Below are 23224 nucleotides of genomic sequence, written 5' to 3'. Positions count from 1 at the left end.
AGGCCATGCATGAGAAACTTCAAACTTTTTTTAAAAAGTAAAATACTGTATGACCATGAGCGTACAAAGTATAAGTTAAGATAGAGCGAGCATCCTGTAATAGCTTTCCTCTCCCCCCGCCCACCATCTACTCTGTTATTGATTTGTGTAAATGGGTTGTTTTCCAACTACTGTACACTTGCAATCTACACTTTAGACCAAGCCTTGACAATATTTCCAATAATGCTGAGCTGAAATGGTGGAGGAGCTTTCAAGAACCTACCTACTGTTAAACAAAACCCTCACTTTAGGCAGTTTTATACACCTTTGTGAAAGGGTGCAATGGTGTGTGTCTGTGTGTGTGTGTGTGTGTGTGTGTGTGTGAGAGAGAGAGAGAGAGAGAGAGAGAGAGAGAGAGAGATGGTATGAAGCAGCTAGAGATTGATGCTCCCTCAACTTGGAATGTGCACCCCACTGAATGAAGTGTCGTGCAAGGTGAGTACAGTGGTACCTCAGTTACATACGCTTCAGGTTACACACTCCACTAAGTCAGAAATAGTGCTTCAGGTTAAGAACTTTGCTTCAGGATAAGAACAGAAATCGGGTTCTGGCGGCACGGCGGCGGCAGCAGGCCCCATTAGCTACAGTGGTGCTTCAGGTTAAGAACAGTTTCAGGTTAAGAACGGACCTCCGGAACAAATTAAGTACTTAACCTGAGGCACATGACCCGGAAGCTGTACGCCGGCTCCCTCGGCCAATAAAGCGAGATGAGCGTCGCAACCCCAGAGTTGGTCATGACTGGACCTAATGGTCAGGGGTCCCTTTACCTTTTTACCACTGTATAACTATGTGCATCGTGACATGTATCACAATGCAGATGCCATTCCTCAGCATCTGCACTGCCTTCCTTTTCGAAGAGTTGCAAAGATTGCCTCGTGAGTAGCAGTGCATATGTATCCCCTCTTCTTCAAGCAGCAGCAGACTGAGGAAGGATGGCTGCAAGCAGGCATGAAAAATATGCAAGAGTGTGAAAGAGGTAGGTCTCCTCCCACATGTATCTTTCACGCTTCCCCCAAAATGGCATCTTTCATAGCAAAGGTAAACCTGTTGACCAATTGCAGTTGTTAGCAGTCGTCAACAGGTTTACCACACCTATCAGCCAATCACCCATTCCTACCACCCTTCTGAGTAATACCCCTCCCCACCCTCTCACTATATATAAGGGTCTTGTGACTTCTGTTTCAGTGTATCTGAAGAAGTGTGCATGCACACAAAAGCTCATACCAATAACAAACTTAGTTGGTCTCTAAGGTGCTACTGGAATGAATTTTTTCATTCATTTATAGTACTCATAACTCACATCTTTGTCCATAACAAAATGCATAAGCAACTGTGAAACATATTAAAAGATCATTACAAAAACGATCCAAATGAAACATGGTAATGATGGTAACCAGAAAACCAAATGAAACTAAAAATTAATGCAACGCAAAACACACATGCAAACAAATTTTCAGCAAGAAAATCTAAAGGCCTTCTGGAATAAATCCACAAAATGGGGGCACTACTGAAGTGAAAAGCCCTGAGCTTTAATAGCCATTCATTTCAACTTCAGAGGAAGATGGAGCTCAGAGCCGTGTCTTGTAAAATGGCTGAAGCAAGAGTAATATTAGGCAGTCCCTTACTATCTTGCTTGCTTTGTGAATCACAGATTTTGTGTGCCACGGATTCTATCAAATTTATTATTTAGATTATTGACTCATTTGTTTTTCTTTTTGCATAGAACCCGTTGCATACAATTATGTCCATATCAGTGACATCCCATTTGTTCTGCCTGAGCCAAAACAGCAGCCCTTTTCGATCTGCCTATAATCAATAAGCGGCATTGTTTACACAGTTTGAGATGTGGGGGGATGGGAGCTGGTTCTCTTGTTTTGTTTAAGGGTGAACAATTTGCCACCCAGATGGCTGGGCAGTGTAGCATCTAAGCAAAACATGGACAGTTTCCCTGGAAGAAAAGGGATGTTTTCAGCTGAGACAAAAAAGAAACATGAAAAAGAAAAAGGACAGCAGTCAAGCATTTGACAAGACAATCAAACACACATCGGATGTGTAATACATATAGGAAAAATCAGTTCTCAAGACCAATGTGAAAATAGTAAAATAATACTGAACTTATTCTTCTCCTCTCCTTCTTCCACTCCTCCCATGCCCTCTCCCCTTCAATCAATATTTATAGTGTCCTAGGGCTAATTAACACACAACATTAAAAACAGTTTAAAACAAATTACAATCACAAACTAGGGCAAGTCCTAAAATATGTCTCTATCCGTCCATCTATCTCAACTTTCAAAGGGCGGGGTATAGAAGTGCATATTCAGCATATGACCAAAACGGCAGAGTGAAGGTGCCAGTTGCACCTTGGTGGCAGAGAATTCCATAGTTTAGGGGCTGCCACAGAGAATGCCCTCTCCCAGGTCCCTGCTCCCATACTTCTCATGGCAGTGGAACTACCTAGAGGGCCCCCTCTACTGATCTCAACATCTGAAAGGAAGCTTGAGAGGAATACTGATCAGATGTGCAGGATATAGATGGCTGCGCTCAGCAATGGGGTTTAAAAAATAATGATGCCAAGACTGTGTGTGAAGGAGTTGGGAGATGTTGAATGGTTCGTGTAACACAAAGCTGGCCATGAAGACAATGCTGGCCCCCCAGTCCTATATTTTAGCCACCTAGAAGTCTACACGTGGCCCTTGTCAGCAATCTTTTTTTAAAAAAGTAGTAGTAGTAGTAGTAGTAGTAGTAGTAGTAGTGTGGGTCATATTTTGAAATGAGCAAGGGCCAAAGAGCCATCCATATTGGCTCTACTCACTGGAGGCCTCAAGCCAAGATGGAGGTAAAGTGCATGGCTGCCAAGAGTCTTTGGAAGAGTCTTTTCATTTGAAGCACCTCAGCTATTCAATTCCCCAGTTGCCTATGTTTTGGTTTATGAAAAACATCGAGCAGTTTAAGAGCATAAGGGTGAACTTTGACAGCAGCACCAGGAAAAGATTGGCCCTACCATGACAACTGACATATCAAGCAGCTGATTATGGGTATCATGGAACAGCAACAAATGGTGACTTAGTTTAGTATTACAATATTTTTGCTGGTACAACCACGGGGCTTACACCAGTTTCACAATGCCTCAAAACATAATGCTTTTCAGTGGACTCAGATGACACATATACCTTTATCCATGTTGCACTCAAATTGCAAAGGAGCTCTAAGGAATGAAATGCCTGCACTCCTAGTGAAGATCAAGCTACTTACTACACAAAATGATGGGATTGCTTTGTCTTTAAAGAAATGGACTTCTCTTTATTAGCTCTTGATGGTGGAGCTACTTCTCTCCTGCCCCTTCACCCTCTTCACTGGCATGCAAATTAAGTTGGAGAATAACTCTGCATTAATCCCTCATGACCTCCTATACAAGGCCATTTTCTTTTGAAAAGAGGATTGGTCCTGAGCACCCACAGAGTCTTCCCATGCAATTTATGAACTACCCTCAAGCACTGCTGACAGCCTGATACATGGGTCAGCAGCACATCAGTTTTTCTTGGTGAATTATTAAGCTATTAACTCTATAGCTTTCTCAGCTTTAAAAAGTGCACTTTTGCTGTGCACACAGAGGATGAATAGCCTCAATAAATTCCATTAGGCTAAGGAACAATAAGAATAGCAGAGTGTTGACTTTAGGAAAATGAATGCAGCCCAGGGATTTGTAGCATTGCATGGTACTCTCTTTTCTTTAGGTGGTTTGGGAACTTGTTCTCTCTCTCTCAGAAGGCATCTGCAGTGAAGTTTAATTTCTACATTTGCTTCTAGATTAGCACATGACTTGAAGCAACCTAACCAACCTAACAGGGATGAAGGCAAAAAAGCACTTGGCCTTCTTTGCCCTCGCTTCCATACTTCCCAGAATCTGATTGACTGGGACAACTCCAACAACACTACAGGGAGAAGGTGCAACTCACTGGCTATTCAAGTAAGGCAAGCCCACCATGAAAATTTATTAGAAAGTCTCCCTTCTCCCTATAAATGGACAGAAATTCTCTGTCCATTTTTACAGGTGGAGAATGGTATCATGAAAGGTGAGAGGGAACTTCAGGCCAGCCTTTAAGAGAAGATGAAGAACATCATAACTATTTATTTTAGTCTTCTCAACTGATAAGAAAGGAGCCACTTCTGCTGATTGTAACTTCATCTTTGCTATAAAAAACCCTCTCAAAACTTTCTATTCTGATTTTAAAACAAATGCTAGCTACCTCTCATTTTCATAGATATGAATAAATGATGCAAATATATATGCCTATCAATTCATTGAAAAGTTCTATGCCTGTAGATTTTAAATTATTGTTTTCCAATTTAGCATGTTTTAATTTTATGCAATTATTCAGTGCAGTATGTCAACATCTCTACTCCTGCTGCTAAAGATGAGTGTCCTACCTATGAGTAAATGCAGGAATTGGACTTATCTGAGATCTGTGCCTCTGGACAGGAGACCATATGCAAACTGCATAAGCATGCCAGTGCCTCAAATTAGACTTCCTAAAGAATAATAGCTTTAGTTCCTCTGTCTCACTCTGGGAAATAAATCTTTTCCAAGATTTGGGGATGGAAGATTGTCAGTTGTTGCTCTTTCCAGACTGCAACTTCCTTCTATTCTGCACCCAAATATGATATTAGCATCAAATGGCTTTTTGTTTACTACTCAGTGGAGGAAAGGCAGTGGTTTTTTTTTTGGGGGGGGGTTAAATAAGAATCACAGAAGTTTTTTTTACTGCTGCTTTGCCTCTTATTTAGAAATCAGTCATCATCAGTGAAACTTAGAGAGATTAGTATGGATGAAGACCTTGCATTGCCACTGCTCATGTAAGTCATGCACTTACAGACTCTCTTGATGAAGTCTCCCTTCCCTCCATGAATATTTTTTCTTCATCCAAGAATATTACTCGGAACACCTCATGTGCAGTGTGATTACTGAACACACTGCAGTTTAGTTCTGCTCAAAGAACCATAATTGGATATATCAAGTTTTCTACCTAAGAAATCAGTCTTGAATCTTCACCATTCACCAATTTGTCCCACTGATAACTTACTTGTTAAAAGCAATCAGTGGCACACCTCAGTGGGTGCTTCCCCCTACCTTATTTCTCTCTCAGCAGGCTACAAATGTTCTCACCCCCTGAGCTTTTTATGATATGTGTGTAGCAGAGATGCAGCATGCCTGGCCTCATCAGATTTTCCAGGCTGCTGTGCTTCAAGACTAAAGGTCAACAACAAACCAAAGCCCCTTGGGCCAGATACCCAGGGATTACTCAGTCAAAGCACATCACACTTTCTCCTGCTTAGAGAAGATGATAGAAGAATCCCACCTCCCCACCTTGCACTGTGTGCATGGAATTCTCTCTACACATTATTGCGATCTCTGTAAATTCAAGGCCACATCCTAGGAAGACTGAGTCAAAAGTTCTTATGTGATTTTTTTTTTTTTTGGGGGGGGGAGTCTTCCGACAAATAGCACTCACTCCAGTTGCGATTCCCCAAAACAAAAGTCATACTTTCTCCAACCTAGGTATTATCCTCTATGAATGGCTAGTAGGCATTATCTTCTATGAATTTGTCCAATAGTTGCCATCAGTGGGCAAAGCTGATAAGATCAGAGATGCATCTGACCCAGAAATTTGCCTATCAAGGTAAATGTGGAATTTTCTGCTCAGAAAAAAAAATCCAAAGGGTGTCAAGGGCAACAAAAAAGAGTTTCATTTAGACTAAATTGCATTTATCTGGATAATTCATCTCATTCCTATAAGCCCCTCCATATGTGGAAGCCTATTTCTGCGCAAGGAAACATCTATTGGATCCTAACTTATATTTTATTTTTTTTACTTTATTAAAGGCATTTTCAATCTATTTTCCTTTGACTAGAAAATAAAATTAATTTTAGAAGAGACTCAATAGCTCTAGGGCTACAGTGACTTTCACAACACAAGTATTGATTCTTCAGGGGGGAGAATTAAATAAAACTGCAACAAAAGGGCAAAGTAGTTTCCTGACATCTACAGCTGAACATGCCATTGCAACTGAATAGACTGTAAATATATATATATAGTTGTGTGTGTGTGTGTGTGTGTGTGTGTGTGTGTATGCATGCATATGCTTTGCTTTGTGGGTGTCTTTATCTTGTAAAATAAATTAAAATGTTATGATTGCATTTTTTATGCTTATGTTACTCATTGTTTAGGGTATGAAAGCACTGAGATCTCAACTCAACTAAAAGTAAAGTACAACTAGTCACCCATAGCAACTATTGGCCCTAGATGTGTGATCCTATCGGCATCACAAGCTGTATTCAGAGTGGGGACTGAATGAGCATAATGATGCAAATTGGATGCACCTTTGCACTAGGGTAGCCATCCATCACAAAAAAGAAGGCACAGATTTGCAAACAAGTTGCATGTTCAGTTATTTATATTTTGTGTCATTCCTGAAGTTTCTGCACTGTGTACCTAAAAACTATGGAAAGCAAGAAAGCATATATATTGCATAAAACCAGTTAAAATTAATCATTAATGAAACTTCCTTAAAATGCCTTGTCTCCCTTATTAAGGGTTCTGAATCCTTAAACTGGCTTTGTACAAGACAGACCTTCAAACAAAAGATTCCTCCAAATAAAGCGGGGATGGAAAGAAGGTAGATCAGGGTCTACTTGAAGAGTTCTGGATGATTCGCAGTTGATCAGCAAAGCATTCTGATCCTCACTTCTTCCACAACAGATGCTGTTGAGATGAGGGAAGCTTGGGATGAGGAAAACTAGGCATGGGTTTTATGGGATAGGATTTTGAGCTCACAATCTTGTACTGAAAAAAAAAAGTTTGGGTTTCTTGGAGGAACTGGACATGGAGAAAGAGGTTAATTTCATTCATGGACCCATATGTATAAGATGTATGAGATAAACCAACAGGGGAAAGGTCAGCCATGACAATGGTCCAGTGATTAAGGCATGTTAGCTCAAGTCTGTGAGTCCATGAGTCAGAGTTTGTGTTAAGTCTTGAATTGCTGTTGCATCAGACATGCTTTTGACATATATATATATATCTGTATCTGTATCTGCAAAACCTACAAGCTGTATGTATATAAAGTAGTACCTCTGGTTAAGAACTTAATTTGTTCCGGAAATCCGTTCTTAACCAGAAACTGTTCTTAACCTGAGGTACCATTTTAGCTAATGGGGCCTCCTGCTGCTGCCACGCCGCCAATGCACAATTTCTGTTCTTATTCTGAAGTAAAGTTCTTAACCCGAGGTACTACTTCCGGGTTAGCGGAGTCTGTAACCTGAAGCGTTTGTAACCCGAAGCGTTTGTAACCCGAGGTACCACTGTATCAGTATCCAGAACTGTATTACTGAAGCCTGATCTTCTGCAGCAGTGAACTGTTTTATACCTTAAGCAGCCGCTGTGTGGTGACTGGAACCAGGAGCAACTTCCACTTTGTGGCTTTCTCACCTCAGATCCCCAACAGGGCTGAGCTCAGAGGCAGTCCGCTTCTTAGTTATGTGCCCTGCACTTCCACATGCCACAATTTTGCACATGACTCTGGTTGGTAGACCTTGGTGTTCAAATCACAAAACCAACATATATCCTGCAAGTCTGAAATCTGCCTACCCTGGAAACAGAGGACTGGTCAGCCCTTCAAAGAGTGCATTGTCCTCTGTGAAATAGGACACATGACAAGCCAGGTTTACACCCACATCAGACAGTAGACTCCGCTGTTGGATTCAGTAGATTTTCCTTAAGACAATTCTTTAAGGATTGTTGCTTTTTAAAAAACGATGTTAAAGTCACTCAACAATAAACTACTGTTTCCAGCAAAAGATTGTACAAGGAAATGAAATATCTCTGTACAAACCGCATGCATAAACAGGAGGGAGCATTTCCTCCCCTCTTTTGTGAGATCCCGCTCACCTTTCATCCACAAAACATTTCAAGCTCCATTTCCTCCAAAATGCTGATAACTACCATTACCTGAACTAATTGAGAATCATTATCTGCTGCTCTAACTAAAGGCCTCCTGTGATCTCTAAACCTCCTTTAATGTCTTCATGAGAAACAGCACACAGAGGAGGCAACTGGAGGGTAGAAGGAACTGACAGCTAAAAATACGGATGACACCCAGGGGATATTATTTAATTCATCATTACAGAACAGTATGACTGGGCCTTTATGGCATCATCTTCAAAATATATGGAAACTACAAACATTGTCTCAGAGAGTGAGAGTGAGGAGCAGGGCAAAACTCCCTGCCTCTTCAACAAGTATGGTTCTGTTTAAGCATGTTAAGACAGACACTGGGACACTTTGCATGTTTTTCGGAGTATTTTCGGAGAGATTTTATGGGTGAGTCTAAAAAATGTTAAAATGATGCAAGCATGAGTTCTGAAAATGCATGCATCATGCAGGTACAGAACTCCCAAAATTATGATTGGCTGCAGCTCTCTGGCTGGAGATAAACACATTATATATTTTATTTATGCATATCTGATTCTGAACATGGCAGCTGTGTTCTAGTGCCACAGATGATAGGATCAACTCAGAAAGATAGCTGCAGCCTCAAGGAGCTATATTTTTAAAAGTGAGCCATCTTTTTGGTCCATGGTCCACTTGTGGAGGTGGATTGCTCCTCAGAGGCCATGTGGCCAATACTGGTGGGTGGGTGGAGCCATTTACACACAGTAATTGACACACATCTAATACAGAGAGACAGAGATCCTTTCCTCTCACACTAACACACGACTATTGGAGAAAAGCAAATACATTTCCTTCTCTTAAGCTTCCAGTTAATGCATGTGTTACTTTAAACCACATAAGGGCACTGTTTGTCCACTCCAAAAAACTGAGCCATTTTGTTTGTTGCTCTCTCCAGACAATATGTGATATTTTCTCTGTCTCATTTCCGCTCCTCCTGTAAATAGTTCCTACATGAATAAAGCCTCTGAACTCCAGAAGCTAAGTGATTGTTCCAATCTAATTCACCCAAGCTACAAGGTCAGCTGACAACAACATAATAAGAGTGAATGCAAGCATGCATGCACATATGAACTATTTTGGTGGAGGGCAATTTTTTTTTCAAGGGAGGAGGGATCCACTCACCATGCTCCACCTCCACTCCAGTGGTCTGCTGCCAATCTTATTGTTAGAAATGTTGCTTGTGCATACTTTTTTTTTTTTTTACTTTGAAGCAAGCCATTTAGGGACAGAAGATACAATTTATGGGGCAGATTTGGCCCAGGTGATATAAGTTGCTGTCCGCCAGTTTTCAGAGACATGAGGGTCTTTGGGGTAGCTACAATCATCAAATCACAAAGAATGAACTCATGTCTCATGATTCCTTCTACTGCTGCATGAAGAAATGTGACAAATGTCATTTCTTGTCAAGCCATCAGACTAAGTATTTTACGCAGATAGCTTGCAGCTGTTGCCCTTCTTATATCAATATAGATTTTTACTGACAGCTGAAAAAACCCCAACAAAACCCTACCGTGTGTTCAGAGTCAATGAAACCTTCAATATCTGCTTGAAAGTTCTTTCTTCCTCCTTTTGAATATTATTTGGTATCCTTTGCTTTCACATAAAACCAAACACCATGAAGCTCAAAAACATTCAAGTGAAATGCACTGAGCATCAATATTGTAACTGGGCCCAGGATGGGGCCAAGAGTGAATAATCCTTTGCTGGCACCAAATCAAATGAAGCAGGGTAGGAGGAAGGAGGAATTTGCCTTCCTTTCTCTTCTCTGTTGTGCAAGGAAGAAAGGTCAGTGATTACAAATGAAATGATGCAATTAGACACTTCAAGGGGTATCATTTTCACTTGATTTTTATCCTCAGCCAAAGCTACCATTCTATCATATCCTCCATATGAACCTACATAATGGGGACACTTCCAATTTTCTCTGTGTGCACAATACTTACTGGTACTGTTGACCTTGATAGCAGTATTTCAGCATTTTACACTTCTGTTTCAGCTACAGTGGGGAAGAGCAGTTAAAAGGAAAAGAGGGATAAAGTGCCACTGGTGTATTAGATCAGAGCAATGTACTTATGGCTATTCAGGGATAAGATGCATGTTTATATCAAACAAGTGAAAGGTTGTTTTTTAATTTTAAAACATTAATGTGACCGACACAGTTAAAATACCAAGTAAGGGAGTCACGATTTACTTAAAGCTCAACCAGGTCAAAGGTTTAACTGAAGCAATAACACCATCCAGGTCTCTATCATCGTATAAGATGAATGATCAGTGGAGCAGAATGTATCATATAAGAAAAGATAACTGTTTGGACCAAAGGCTAAATATATAACACAAAGAAGAGAATTGTCAGGAAGTCTAAAACTTGAACTAGGATCGAACCTTTCATTGAGGCTGGAAGCCTGTGACTAAGGGTCAAAGTAGGTGTGGTGCTAAATGTATCAGCAATCTTTTTTATTTTATTTTAAAGTAGCAATAGCAGGTGAAGGGGCAGTTTTCATTGGGGCAGCAGGAAATGGGTTTAATCTCTTCTTCTCTGCTGCCATCTGGACAAAAATTGTCCTATTGGAGCAATTCCAAGGGTCTTTTGGCATTTCCCTCACTGTGAGAAGTGACGTTACAGGGAACCAGCCAGAGGGCCTTCTCGGTAGTGGCACCCACCCTGTGGAATGCCCTCCCACCAGATGCCAAACAGTTAAATAACTATATGAGTTTTAGAAGACATCTGAAGGCAGGCCTATACAGGGAAGTTTTTAATGTTTGAGGGTTTTATTGTGATTTTAATATTTTATTTTTATATGCCTGTTGTCTTTGTCCATGGAGTTTTCTTGGCAGTGATACTGGAGTGGCTTGCCGGTTCCTGCAAAACAGTTCCTGGGAACTGAGAATAGGGTGCAGTCCCTACACTGCTATCTGAATTTTTTTGCAGGAGATACCAGCAATTGAATTAGGCTCCCATGCCTGCAAGGTTTCGGCCATACCAATAAGCTATGGCTGCTTCCCCTTGTCTTGGCATAGGAGCTCTATTCGTGCACAGATGGAAAGAGGAATGTTAAACATATATAGCCTATTACAACAGCCAAGGTATTTTTAACAGGAATGATGATTCTTGGACGCTTGATTTCTTTAACATAGATTTCTTCCATTAACTGACAAACTTTGCTTATAACAAACCCAACACTGCCTTTTACAAACTGTAAAGAAAAGGGGTGGGGAAGAAGCAGGGCAACTGAGTTGCCTTCACTTTCTTCATTGTTACTCAATGAGAGTTACATAAAAGGTTATCCCCTTACACTTTTCCCTGTGACACCCCCCACCCAATCCCCTCTACGAGAGGAACTCACTGTTCCAACAAAGCCTCTGGATTGGCCAAGACTGATCTAAATACTAGAAGCCCTGCCCTTCTGGTCTTCATGGTCAACAGAGCTTAAGAACATAAGAAGAACCCTACTGGATCAGACCACAGACCCATCTAACGCCTCGCAGTGGCCAACCAGATGCCTATGCACAATTAAGTGTTGGTGTGAATCTTTAAAGCCCTAAACGGCCTCAGCCCAGTATACCTGAAGGAGCGTCTCCCCCCCATCGTTAGGCCAGACACTGAGGTCCAGCTCCAAGGGCCTTCTGGCGGTTCCCTCACTGCGAGAAGTGAGGTTACAAGGAACCAGACAGAGGGCCTTCTCGGTGGTGGCACCCGCCCTGTGGAACACCCTCCCATCAGATGTCAAGGAAATAAACAACTATCTGACTTTTAGAAGACATCCGAAGGCAGCCCTGTTTAGGGAAGCTTTTAATGTTTGATGTTTTATTCTGTTTTTAATTTCTTGGGAGCCACCCAGAGTGGTTGAGGAAACCCAGCCAGATGGGCGGGGTATAAATAATAAATTTATTACTACTACTATTACTACTACTACTACTACTATGGGAAGCCCACAAGTAGCCCTCTCCTGTTGTAGTTTCCCAGTGGCTGGTAATTCATAGGCATGCTGTCTCTGATCCCGGAGACAGTACATAGGCATTGTGGACTTCTGCATACTGCACTTCTCCAGTTCTGGTTCTAGCAGACAAGAGGGACTCTTGGCTGCAGAGGTGCCAACTTGCACCCAAGATTGAGAGGGCCCAGGATGCATCACATGTGTGTGACGTCGTGTGTGCAATGTGCGACATGTTCAATGTCACATCATTGGGAGGAGGTCGAAAGTGGAGCCCAGGATGAGGCGGCTTCAATGGCCAGTGGCTCATCTCTCATGCTCAGGAGGAGCCAACCTCTGAAGCTGCGTCAAACTCAGCTCCATGCTCGGCCTCCTCAGCTCCCTTCCAACAAATATTGAGGGGGCTGAAGACACCTCAGTCCCATGGAGTTGGTGTGCCAGCTTGGCTGGAAACTCCTCATCCCAGGTCTGGATTTGGGTGATGCTGCAGTGATCAAGGACTCATCTTCATTATTAAAAAGAAAGGGGTGAGGAGTGTTTTAAATGTGTTATAACACCGTGACACCAGATGGTGCTGTGGAATTCCGTCTTTCAGCAAGGTGATTTCCTATTATGACGTTTACAACATGTTTTCCTGAAACCGTTTTTTAAGTGTCTAGATCCAGCCAAAGTCTTGCTCTGGAAAAAATATAAAAGTTAGCAGCTGTTAGAAGATCCCTTCACACCTATTTAGTTGTTGATCTCCTTCACAACAGAACTCAGTGGTTGACTGAAGACTTTAAAAAGCTTATTTCCTGGAACAGTAAAAACCATTCCTTGTTATACTTAAAAAACAACAACAACAACAGGTAATTTGAAGCTTGTGGCTGCCTCAACATATTTATGAATATATGCAAACCTGTTGTAGGATGACATTGCCAACTTTAGATTATGTAGACCCACTCTGCCATGATCCTTATCTCTGATACAGGAAGGTTTTTTTGAGGGGGAGGGAGATGTTTTTTGTTCAAAGATAGTTTAATGAAAATCCCAAAGCTTGAAATTGTGTTCAATCATGGGGAGCAAAGTATATCTATCATCAGTGTCAGGTAATGGGATGCTGGATTTGACAGGCAACGGGTCCCAAATTTCCTGTGACATAGTGCATAAATACAGGGCATGTTTTGTATGAGATCTAAAAGCAAATGCTTATTTCTAAAATGTGGGTTTGCTTGGGAATCTGACATTTCGTAGCTCTGTGTTAGAGATTTAGTCTCTTTTTTTGTATCATACACTTTTCCAGATTCAACACTTCCAAACTTCCCTGCAGATCAGAACACATCTCCCACTTGGATTGCTCACAACTCCAGATTTTGCAGTGCATTTTCTATGGGCAAAATGTGCACACAGTACGTATTTCACATGATGCCAATGCTTTTTTGTGACAGTATTTGCTGTTAACAGAGTAGCACCACCTCTCTTTTTTCTTTTTTCTGTCTGTCTATGACAGGCATTTTGTGCTGTTGCCCACAGCACTTTTACCCAGATGGGGGTGCCAGCGCTTTTTTCTTTTGTCCCCCCCCCAAAAAGCAGCACTGCATAAAAAAATACATACATGTAAAAGCTGTGTAATAAGTGCAGCGCAAATCAGAACAAAATGCACCCTTTGGAACGTAATTTCATGCCACAGGGCACATCTATAATCAAATGCTAGCAACATCCATAATGGGACAGAATTAGCTGCTGTGTCCATCTCTGCTCTGTATCTGTTTCATCAACATTATAAATTCCACACAAAAAAATTTGCATTTGTGTGTGCGTGCATGCTAGCTTTTTATGGGCTACTTCAAGGCCACTTTTCTCCTTTCATGTGCTTCAGACCAAACTTGGAGCAGATAGCCATAGCACTCATGGACACCTTATTGAGTGCAGGGTGATCAGATTACGAGACATCAAGTCTCTGAAGCAGCTTCTCAAATCAGGTATTAAGTCATTAGTCCACTGACATTCTAGGGAGGAAAATGTTACCAAGGTCCATGTTCCTTTGAACCTTTTCAATCCTGACTGTGCCACTTGCTGAAGCCTCACCTGTACCTTCTTTTTTACATTTTCATTCTCTCAGATGATCACAAGGGTAGTTTGGAGGTGCGATGCTGAGCACTGTCGGCTCTGAACCTTCATAATACATTGGGACACAGTCTTGGAAATCAAACCCATTTTTGGCCCATGCTAAATTGACTTGTAATCAGAGGGAATGATGACTCTGCAGCAATCTTTTCCCACCAGCATTTAAAAGAATTTTTCTTCTTTAAAAAACCAGCAGAGAATTTGAACTTTTCTCTCAGTAGGTCAAGATATTAAAAACGTAAAGGATGGAAATAAGAGTCATGGAGGGTAAAGGTTACAGAGATTATAGAAAGGTAATTTGAGATTTTTTAAAAAATGCCTTATCTATAAAATACATTGTCACTTTTAATCTGACAAAACTCTGCCCTTTTCCCGATCCAGCAGTCTCTGGTTTCAAGACATAATGTGATGTTTAAAACTTTTTGTTGGCATCATTGTAAGGTTAAACTTATACAGCCACTTTCCTAAGGTTTATGTGACAACACACGGTAATTAAAATAATGACTTTTTTGAGCAGGAACTCACTGGAACTCAGCTCTTGCAGCTCTCAGGTAGGTGCCATTGCCATTATAAGTGAACATGGGAGACGTTCATGGTGAGTTCTGGCACCTCTTTTTCTAGAAAAATAGCACTGATTAAAACTAAGCATTTTTTGGTATAGTGTCTGACAGGGGTCAGCAAAGTTTTTGTGGCTTGGGCCAGTTCACAGTCCTGCAGACAGTGCAGTGGGCCGGAGTGTGCATGCATGCACACATGCACAAACACTATTTCCGGCTCTCCTTCCGGCGTGGAGGACACGTGTGCAGCTTCCCATTGGCTGCAGGAGCTTCCTGCAGCCAATGGGAAGCCAGCCAGCATTGCGGAAGGCTGTCCCTGAGTGGGCAGCGGGGGTCCATGGGCCGGTTAAATGACCCCCATGGGCCGCTTGTGGCCCATGGGCTTTAGGTTGCCGACCCCTAGTGTATGATAATCCTACATCTTTCGGCAGAGATAGAGAACTTGTGGCTTTCCAAATATTGCTGGACACCTCCCATCATCCCTCTGAGAAGTTGGAAGCCAGGAAATTCCCTGGTTACTTCAAGTCAATATGTAAAATTCATCTCCCTGCTTGTTGCAGCTTTTGGCCCCTAGTGGTTATCATGTCACAATGCTTCAGTGACACAAGCCAAAATCAGCAAAATTTTCTGTCTTAAATGAACAGCAACCCTGTCAAAGTCTAGACCAGGGAGTAGAAAACCTGAGACTCTATGGAAGTTTTTAGCCTCTCCAGTTCTCATAAGCCCCAGCTAACATGACAGGATGATGGGTACTGTAGCTCAACAACATCTGGAATGTCGCAAGTTCCCCAGCCTTGAGTCTGACTAAGCATTTCTATGCATCCTTGTGTCCATCAACTAGCTTCTTCCAAGAGAGTGAAGTGAGGCATCCTCCATTAGCTCAGGTAAGGCCAACTGCTATTTTGCTCCTCCTCTCCCAAAACCACCTTCATCAGCTGCCATCATACCTGGATGAGGCAGATGGAGAAATGACACAGCAAGAAGCCCTCAGAGCAACTGCCATTTGGCTCCTCCCCCTCCCAGTACTGTCTCCCACAACAACCATTCCATTGGCCGTTATGGGACTTCATGATGTGTAATCCTATGAAAGCACTGACACCTGCATAAGCTTAGTTTCCTTCTTCTTCTCATCAAATTCCCATTTGTATCCCGTCTTCCGAGATTGCAGGCCATTATTATAAAACATAAAACACCTTGAGTGCTTGGCAGAGTGGTGGCACATCAGTGTAGGAAATAAATACGCATATTTGGAATTAGCTGAAACGCTCACACCAGATGAGTCAAATCGGTGTTAGAGATTTCACCACAATGAGCACAATACAATATAGATATAATGCTGACTTTCCTCTACCTCCTATGTTAGTTTCTAAATCAGGAGCCTTTGAGCAGGCTGACAGTTAATAACAGCTTAGAGCCAATCCCTGGGCTGCTGACCTGCTTTGGTCTGTTCTGTTTCCTTGCCAGCAGCTTGAGCAAAGAGAGTAGTTCAGTTGTTGGGCCTGGAGCTGAGAGGATTCTCTGCTAATCCTTTCCAGCCTGGTGGGTTCACACCTCAGAATTATAGCAGCAATATGTCATCTCTCCATGTCAGTAGACATTCAGGTCTAAATAGACCCCCTTGGGCACTTGGCAAACTCGTCCCTTCCACAAAGGGCAAGGATTTGCAGAACTGGATGAGCTGGAAGGAAGCTGCAGCAGCGTTGGGTGATAATAGGTAGATATAACCCATCGCCATTTGCATATTTTGTCAGTGAACTGAATATAACCATCTGTGAAAGAAGATGGCTTCCAACAGGTGAAATGAAACAACTGTCACGTTGAGGGAGGACTCAAGATAATGCCTTTGGAACACCAAGGCAATATGCTTGGACAGAACATCTGTGTCGAAGCATCTGGTATAGCTGGCTGTTTGCATTGCAGGAGTTTTGTTTAAATATGAAAGTTAGAGAGCAGGAGGGTGATTTGCAGTGCCGAGCACACAGATTGCTTGATGGATGGTGTGCAGAATATTTTCCTGACAGATCAACTAAGGAAAGTTATTCAGCTTAAATTATATTTTATCTTTGGTTTCATGCACAGTGATAGAGGAGAATCTCATTTGGTCTGCATTTTTAAGTGAACCGACCTAATTTGCAGCTCCTGGACTAATCCATGAATTAGTGCTATCTCACTTTTCTGAATTTTGCTGTATATTTTTAAGCTAAGGGGGGGAGATGTAGTATTGGTGACATGAAATTTGGTACAATGTATCAAATTTCATTAAGCATGCATGCTTTAGAATATAGTACATCTAGAAATGCTAACACTGAGATAAAATACGTATTTAAATGTGTCAAAAACATATTTAAATATGAGTTTTTGTATTTTTTTTTAAAGTTCACACATTAATGCACAAATGGAACGAAGCAACCTGATGAACAACTACATCTGAAATTGACATGGTCTGAAAACAGACTGATCCATCCATTCCTAACCATGACTAGTATGCAGTGATATTTGAAGAGAATTTGGCAGCTCATCTTTAGGTGAAACCTCTGAAGAATTTTTGATGAAAGCCAAATTTTCAATTAGAACTCTCAATGGGGTTTCATGCATCCCTTCTTGGCACCAGAAGAAAATTCATAGCAAGTTTAGACTCTTCTGCATGTAAAACCGCAGAGCAGGTAAAAGACAATAGGGCTTTCAATATTTATCAAAATTTATCAGGAAGTTATAGGGATCCCTAGTTATAGGGATGGACTGAGGAAGTTTCTTGAAGTCACAGAACTATTATTGTTCACACTTCTCTTCTACAACAGATTGAAATGACAGAAATTCCAGTTGAAAAAACGAAACGAAAGGAAGGGAGACGTTAACTTCATGTGCCATTGTCACCTGTAGAGCCCTGTGTGAAATCCTGGAGAGCTGCTGCCAATCATTGTAGACAAGGCTGAGGTAAATAGATCAATGGTCTTACTCAGGATAAGGCAGCTTCCTGTTTTCTTATGTTCCTTCTAAACCATGAAGCATTTTTAAGGGGTGGAAACAGATTGGGATAACATTAGAATGGTATTTATGTACCAGTGGGTACAAACATTCCAGAGATTGCTGGATTCCTGTCTTTAGGAACATACCCTCCTGCTGAATCGGATCAGGGATCCTTCCATATTTGTATTGTCTATACAGGCAATCCCCGTTTTCCACGGGGGTTATTGTCAGGGAACTGCCATCAACTCAGAGGCGAGAGATGGAAGGGCAGTTGTGCTATAGGAAGCCTCCAAAAATCCTGCGAAGTGTAGAAGAGGCACAGGGAATGCTAGGGAGAGCCTCAACACCGAGCCTGAGCAACCCGGAGAGGCGGGAAGTACGCCCCTGACAGCACCCATTCTGTGAGGTAGGCTTCAGCGCAGGGAGGGGCGGAAAAGGTTGGGGGTGACGCGACTTTTGTGCTGGGGGAGGTACAAAGACTGAACACTCCCAGGTTCTGCTAGCGACTGAGCCAGACATGAACTTACAACGCTCTTCACTGTAAATAGTTTGCACCAAGAATAAAGCCTGGAAATAAAGCCTGTTTACTCTCGAGCAACCACACCAGCACCTGACAGTTATATTCTGGACCCCAATGTGCATCGGTAGAATGCACGTAAGCCCGCTCTGCCACACCTCCCCTTGCTGACCAAAAAAGATTCCATTGAGCACATGGATTGATAATATGGACAAATTAGCTACATACGAATGAATTGCATGTCGACGCAAAATAAGAATGGATAAATATGAAGAAATCTGGAACAAATATTTAAGCGATAAGGCGGATAGTGGTGGGAAGTAGGGGGAGGAGAGAGAGGTGGGAAAATATTGTTAAAAAGGTGTAGTCATAGGTATAGCAGTGAATTCAAATCTGAATTGTCAAATTGTGTTATTATTGTTTTTGTTGTACAGTGGTACCTCAGGTTACATATGCTTCAGGTTACATACACTTCAGGTTACAGACTCCGCTAACCCAGAAATAGTACCTCGGGTTAAGAACTTTGCTTCAGGATGAGAACAGAAATCGTGCGCCGGCGGTGCAACTGCAGCAGGAGTCCCCATTAGCTAAAGTGGTGCTTCAGGTTAAGAACAGTTTCAGGTTCAGTACGGACCTCCGGATCGAATTAAGTTCTTAACCTGTATATGTCTTTTGCGGTTGTTGTTTGTATCGAAAAAATGATTAAATAATTTTTTAAAAAACCCTCCCCTTGCTGACCCTTAATGCCCTTTTCCGAACCTTTTCATCACATCTTTACAACATTTTGGGCTACTTCCAGGCTTGGTGCTGCGCATGCATGGTAATTGCGTGTCACTCAGATGTGCCTCAGTCAGTTGTTACCTGTACTGACTGGCAGAAACTCTCCAGGGTTTTAGACAAGGGTCTTTTCTAGCTTTGCCTGGTGATGCCAGGGACTTAGCCTTGTTTTATACAAAGCCTGTGTTCTTCTACTGACCTACACCTCTTTTCCCTTTCAGAACATTTCCACGGAGCTATTCCATTCATAGGAAGAGCTACTGCACCTCTTTGTTTTCAATTTAAACTTGTTCTACTCTGCATAGCACTACAACAACTCCACGAGATACAAAAATTATTACTTTAAATTACATGTATTCAGAAGGTGTTTTTTAAATCTTTATGTCATCTCTGCTTGGGGGAGTTTGGCCGGGGAGTTCTAGAGAGAACATGAGCTACTTACTCGGTGGAGCATGGAGTGCAACAGAGATGAATCCTTCTCTTCTTAATAGTACAACAGGAGTGGGCTATGAAGCACATTATTTACTTCAGTGGTCCCATTACTGTATGCCTCATTACATCTGAAGACTGAACTAGCATTTTGAATGTTCCGGCAACAGTGGGAACACTCGCTTCCATGCCAGTGCATTATTGCCGGTCATCATAAATAACAACTTTCCCAATTTTCCAATATTGATTCATCCATCTGTGTATGAAAGGGATAAAGGCAGCAAAAATAACACAAACAGCAAAGAGAGCATCTCCCCCTCATAGCACAGTTCTTATAAGGGGCTGTCCTTGGGATCTGTTCTGCCAAAGGTTTTGGCTTCCAAAGGTAGTACAGTGGTACCGCAGGTTAAGTACTTAATTCGTTCCAGAGGTCCGTTCTTAACCTGAAACTGTTTTTAACCTGAAGCACCACTTTAGCTAATGGGGCCTCCTGCTGCCGCCGCGCTGCCGGAGCACGATTTCTGTTCTTATCCTGAAGCAAAGTTCTTAACCTGAAGCACTATTTCTAGGTTAGCGGAGTGTGTAACCTGAAGCGTATGTAACCTGAAGTGTATGTAACCCGAGGTACCACTGTAGTTCTTTTGGATTCAGACAGCCATTGGGATAGCTCAGTCGGTTAGAGCATGGTGCTGATAATGCTAAGGTTGCATGTTCGATCCCCTTATGGGACAGCTGCATATTCCTGCAAGGCATGGGTTGGACTAGATTGCCACCGGGGTCCCTTCCAACTCTGCAGTTCTATGATTCTACCACCAGAGTTGCTCTTTAACAGGTTTATTTAAAAGATTAGGAAAATAAAGAACAAAGCAAGAAGCTCATATCATCTTATGACCCTTTCTGCTGCTGGAGAATCCCCTCTCTTCCAAGGCAGACCACAGGTTCGAACTCCTCACAGGTAATGTGTGCAGCACCCGATATCACCAGTGAGGTCTGCACTGAAATTCTCCCTGGACCTAAGTGGACATGAGCCTTTTATACTATCTGGTAGTGCTGGTGACCCTTGATCATCTGAGTTTGAGTCACATTCCTACAACCCTGTCAATGCTGATGTCCGGCAAGGTCCGAGGAACAGTCAAAACAAAATGCTGATTACAAAGAGAGAGAATGATGAGACGGTTGGAACATTCCCATGCTAGTCTACAGAGCACTTTAAGAACCAGGTGGGCCTCCCTTTAAACAGCATGTGGCCCCACATCTCCCGTAGGGAGACCTTTCTATAATAATTGCTGATTCTAGCAAAATATGACCAACTCTTTCAGAACTCTAGTCTACAAATTGTAATATTATAATTATGAGCAAGTGCCAAGTCCGGGTCTGTGCTTTTAGGTACCTTTGGGGCATTAACTGGGAGATTGTGGCACATCATTCCTCCTCAAAATACAGTGGTAGTGGTCTTCCAGATATGCCCCATTACAAGGCCTTCTTGTATTGAATTGAAGCAATAATAATAATAATAATAATAATAATAATAATAATAATAATAATAATTTATTTATACCCCACCCATTTGGCTGGGTTTCCCCAACCACTCTGGGCTGCTCCCAACTGAATATTAAAAACACAATACAGCATTAAACACGAAAAACTGCCTTCAGATGTCTTTTAAAATAAGATAGTTGCTTATTGGCTTGACATCTGATGGGAAGGCGTTCCACAGGGTGGGCGCCACTACCGAGAAGGCCCTCTGCCTGGTTCCCTGTAACCTCACTTCTTGCAGTGAGGGAACTGCCAGAAGGCCCTCTGGAGTGGTGGAAAGGGATATCTAGGTTTGTGAAGCATGTAAGAAGAAGAAAGAAAGAAAGAAAAAAGCCTGTGTATCAGAGGTGGGATGATCACAGAAACCAATAAACCATTTAATCCTCTGGAAACCACAACAGCAGACATCTCCTTAATATTTTGATGCAGGAATATAATACTGCATGGAGCTTGACTGTTTTATACATATTATACATATATGGGGGTGGGTTGGCATATAGTCAGGCTTTAAAATCAAAACAGCAATACTGTAACACATAAGTGACTTGGACATAAGGGGTGTTGAATACAAGAGGAGACAAAGCTTGAACAAGTTGGAAATGCCATACTCCATGTAGAAATCCATTTATAATGGATTCCTGCCCTGTCCCATTTAGATAAACTTTTGAGGAGATAGGGGAAACCCAAGCAATAGAACTACAGAGACAGTACCTTAAGTCCTAATTCATGTTATCCTGCTGTACTAAAAAATGTGATATGGTGAAACTATTGTGTTACCAGTAAGTCAAATACACCATGAGAAGAAAGTGTTACAAGAGAACTGACTACAAAGTTATTTACTGATCCTTAGAGCCCTAAAGAAATTTCAAATGTATTCAAAATTCAGCAAAGTTTCAGAAATAATCTGACACATAGAATTGCAAACATTTTCACAATTCCTTTTTGAAACTCAACCTCAAGAGTTATATATTTTTAAAATTGAATTGTAGTGGTGTGATGGATCTACCAACTCTCCTTTAAAACATTCATTTCTAATAAAATACCTTTTAATTATATCAGCAATACATCACTGAGAATCTGTTGTGGGGAGCATAACAGAACTAAATTTCAGCAAGAAAACTCAGGCTAGGAGAATTTGATTGAGAATTTTTTGCCCCCAAATTCCTTTTAGCTCTTGCACTGTTCTTGACTCAAGGCACAACAGACAATCAAAACTAGCTGTCCACATACAGAGATAACTCCATGCTCTTCCCTGATTTAATTTAATTCCCTGATGTAATTTAATACAAAATACAGGTAACAGCAAAGCTCTGTTCTGTGTATTTATCTGGCACTAGACTGAAAATACTGGAAAAATAAGTCAACATTTATTAGGCTACACAACTGTATTTTGTACAGCTGTTCATATTGCTCATAATAAAATTGTCTTTTGACATCTGTTTCTTCTCCTATCCTTTCATGTAGCCATATGACAGTGCATAGGTTATGCTAGGGCAACTGGTCTGCTCCTAAAGATGTACAGGCAGAGTTTGCTTTCTGTTAAACACCATTAGATGAACACTGTCACTTTCCCCCTGCCTTAAGAGCTGACACCAGTGTGTGACCTATTCCACAATGTGCATGCCAGAAATTTCTGTGCCTCAGTGCTTATGTGACTTGCCCCAAACAAATGCATCAGAACAGCAACATGATTCTGACATGTCCATGTGCTGTCTGTATGGAGGAACCCATCTCCCAATCTTTTCTACACACCCGTGAAATTGCTGTGGGATAAGTATTGCCAGTTATTAAAACAATTGCAACAAAAAACATTGAAATGCAAATTCCCTTTGAGGAAGCAGAGCGCCTAGTATCAGCCAGTAAATAAACCACAATGACTTTCATTGTTATGCTAGCTTAGTGCTCTCTGTGGGAAAAGTAAAGTCCACTATAATTCTAGGAAATAGAGTATTAAAAATAACTATTTGTATAGAAAATGGATGCCCTGGGTGCACTTTCCCAATAACATATTGTGCAAAACTTGGATCCCGACAGATCCAGTTTTTCATCCCAAATTGCACTGCTGAAACATCCATGCATTTTGCCGTTCATTACAAATGTTTACAGAATCAATACACAACTAGATTATAATTTCTTTTCCTTCCTCCTTTTTTCCTGTATATCAGCATGTATCTTTAAAATTGTGCCTTGATAGTTATTGGTTTTAGGTTCTTTGTTTTTTTACTTTGCACTGATAGAGAAAACACTGTAATAAACAGTAGGTGAAATGTGCATAAGGCTGAGAAAATAAACTTTAGTGTAAAAGTGTCAGTGTAAGAAACAGCCCATGATATTCTGTCAAGAGATTTCAGTGTC

General features: G+C 41.5%; 1 protein-coding gene and 1 long non-coding RNA gene across 14 annotated transcripts in view; one reads left to right on the top strand and one right to left on the bottom strand.

Annotated features, from left to right (window-relative positions):
- The window catches only part of LOC310706620 (uncharacterized protein), a 447399-nt gene that overhangs the window by 312959 nt on the left and 111216 nt on the right, over positions 1-23224 (bottom strand). Inside the window, exons 1-2 of one of the 13 annotated variants that reach the window (XR_014525948.1) lie at positions 15591-15613; positions 9992-10044 (exon numbers count right to left, since the gene is read on the bottom strand). The exons of the other annotated variants lie outside the window; for them this stretch is intronic. The gene's annotated coding sequence lies outside the window, so the exon portion shown is untranslated. Of the gene's footprint in view, positions 1-9991; positions 10045-15590; positions 15614-23224 lie in introns of those variants that run through there. 13 annotated transcript variants of the gene reach the window in all.
- On the top strand, positions 14962-19254 carry LOC310706693. Its single transcript, XR_014526074.1, has 2 exons — positions 14962-15527; positions 19126-19254. It is a non-coding gene; the product is annotated as an uncharacterized lncRNA (long non-coding RNA).

Source organism: Podarcis liolepis (assembly GCF_965112155.1).
Source record: "Podarcis liolepis genome assembly, chromosome: 5".
In the NCBI taxonomy this organism is placed as follows: Eukaryota; Metazoa; Chordata; class Lepidosauria; order Squamata; family Lacertidae; genus Podarcis; species Podarcis liolepis.
Note: the sequence above shows the minus strand (reverse complement) of the source record. Positions and strands in the feature narration are given on the sequence as shown.